At 44.7% G+C, this 2,682-nt stretch overlaps 1 non-coding gene across 1 annotated transcript; it reads right to left on the bottom strand.

Annotated features, from left to right (window-relative positions):
• Positions 1 to 1,485: 1,485 nt before the first annotated feature.
• LOC138829658 (small nucleolar RNA SNORA8) lies at positions 1,486 to 1,623 on the bottom strand. The gene has a single exon (XR_011372680.1). It is a non-coding gene; the product is annotated as a small nucleolar RNA SNORA8 (small nucleolar RNA).
• Between the last annotated feature and the right edge of the window lie 1,059 nt (positions 1,624 to 2,682).

Here is a 2,682-nt window from a genome sequence, read left to right as displayed (position 1 = left end):
AGTCTCTGGTCAGCTTGAGGTCCTGTGGCTTTATTGTTTTCTTAAGTCAGTTTGTTCGAACAGGCAGAAAAATGCTCTGTTTTACCCAAGATTTTGAGATCCCCCTCCCTGGTTAGTTTTCTGAGAGGGTGATCTGCTTTGAGAATCACAAAAGAGGGGGATGCAGTGATGAGACTAGGTTCTGGGTAGAGTTGAGGCCTTTCAACAAACAGTTGCTTTTCCCTCGGGCTATTTTGTGAAAAACTCACAGCGCCCAGCCTGGAGCCATTCTCAGGGTTTCTGTATTTCAATTGATTGTGGAGGCTGCTAGAGGGAGGGGCAGCCTCTGGCTCTGGTTATCCAGAGCGGAAAGCCACTCTTATGGCTGGCGCCTGAGCTGGGTGACTTTTCCCTGGATGGAGCTGAGTCTGGCAGGTCACTTTGCCGTTAAGTTCTTGTGACCTGCTCAATGACTCATTTTATTCCAAGGCCTGAGTTGGAGCTAGCAGCTCCTCTGAGCTTTGTCGGTATCCAAGATGGAGATCACTGTTGCTGGGGGGGAAGGGGTGGCCTTCCCTCCTCTGCTCCCTGAGATGGAGTGAGGATGTCAGGCTTGTACTCACGCCGAGTCTTGGATCCTGGGTCGTCTCTGGTCTGCAAACTGCAGGATGAAGATGTCCGCCCCTTTTCAGTTCTTGCTGGTGTTGAGTAGAATCTGCTCCCCCACTGCGTCTGGCTCCTTCGTCCCGGACTCTCTGTGGCTCAGGTATGGGTGCCCTGCAGTTGCCGCCGCGACCCTGCTACCACCGTGGCGGCTGCTGGCAAGCGCTCAGATGTGTCTCCTTGCCTTGGCTTCCCCTCTCTTGCCTAACTCTCTGTCCTGTGATGGCACACTTGGTGTGATTCTCTGGCTTAGGACTGTTCACTGGAACTCTAAAACTGCTTTCTATGCAAGAGCTTGTTCAGATTCCAGCTTCTCCTCTGCCATCTTCCCCCTAAAAATTTTTTAAAGTTTACATATATTCATACATACATACATATATACACATACATATATGTGTGTATGTATATTTTTTATTTGAAGTCAATAAATTTTTATTTAATCATTTTTACATGTTGTAATTCCTTCACTGCCCATCAAACTGATGCTCAAGATTTCTCTTGAAATCTAAGGGAGCCCTTTTTGAAGCAAACAATTTTCAAGCCAGCCATTTCACTGCTCGGGAGGCCAAAATCTAGTGGCTATGTTCAAATGGCCAACCAAAAGCAGAAACTCTGATCAGCCCTGCCACAAATCTTTTATTGGGGCTTCTTTTAGCACTATTACAGAATTACTGATGACACACCTAAATTCTTTGAAATGTCATTTTGCAAGCAAATTTTGGGATCACTTTTTAAGTCCAACAGCTTGATTCAACTGCTGAATGCCTGCCTAGAGAAAGAAAAGCATTTGCTGAAAAGATCAGTTATCCTAAGTATTATCAATATGAATTGTCAAACTGCATATATTGTATCAATAGAAATACCAGGTTTACCATGGACAAAGCCAAGAAAACCAACGATGCCAGATATTGAGTTTCTATTGCACTGTCCTTTGAACATATCAGCAGGAGGTATTGCTGAATGCAAATACCATACAGTGTAATGTAAGTGTGTGTGTGTGTGTGTATATATATATATATATATATATATATATATATATATATATATATATATATATATATATGTCGTGGGGTTTGAACTCTGGGCCTGGGCACTCTCCCTGAGCCTCTCTGTGCTCAAAGATAGCCTTCTACAACTTGAGCCACAGCACCACTTCCAGCTTTTTCTGTTTTTCTGAGGAATCGAACCCAGGGCTTCATGCATGAGAGGCAAGCACTCTATCCTTAAGCCACATTCCCAGCCCCAATGTGAAGTTTTTAAGTGGCAAGATCACATAAGATAATAACAATTATTACTATTGAGTATGGCATACTCATTTCTATGAAGTTTACCTAGGAAGCAAGTTTTGCAAAGATCCATGTCACTGCATTAAAGACACCGGTAGCAGTGCTAGGGGAGCAATCTCATGACTTCCATCACAAGAGATGTCCATATTTAGCATGTCACAGTAGCGAGCAATGAACATGGGCATCTGTAAATTCTAGTCCAACCAGACTAGGAAGGGGGACCTGAGCTGATCCTGATCCATCCCTCCCAGCCACCCCTCACCCATTGAAGACTTTAGGAAGAACTATTTCTAGGTGGTGGAGCAAGGCAGAGGCACCATGGTCTTCTACAACCAGAACGTGGATAAAGAGGACAGACCACACACATGATCCCAGTGGCCCATGAGCTCAACCTTTGTTGTGGAAGTAGAGGAATCAGGATGGATTTCTCAGGGACTGTCCCCCAACAGAAATCCATGTTTCTCCTGCAAAAGTTCTGACTCTGTCACGTGCACATTGATTTGTATAACACACCAGATAGGGAGCTGTGTGTCATACACACACATGCACACACACACACACACTCAGCCATCATGGGTTTGTGTCACCTAGCTACCCACCCTGGAAATGATCATCCCACCTAAACTCAGCAGACGAAGCAAAGCCTATTCCCTGTCGGTGGATTGACTACATCTCCCTTTTGAGCTCTCCTAATGAGTGATCCAAGCGGTGAAGACAAATGCAAATTTTCCTGCAGATAAACAGTCATTGAACA

Source organism: Dipodomys merriami, unplaced genomic scaffold (assembly GCF_024711535.1).
Source record: "Dipodomys merriami isolate MVZ:Mamm:240054 unplaced genomic scaffold, mDipMer1.0.p SCAF_1744, whole genome shotgun sequence".
NCBI lineage: Eukaryota > Metazoa > Chordata > Mammalia > Rodentia > Heteromyidae > Dipodomys > Dipodomys merriami.
The sequence above is the reverse complement of the archived record's forward strand: the minus strand, read 5'-3'. Positions and strand labels throughout refer to the sequence as shown.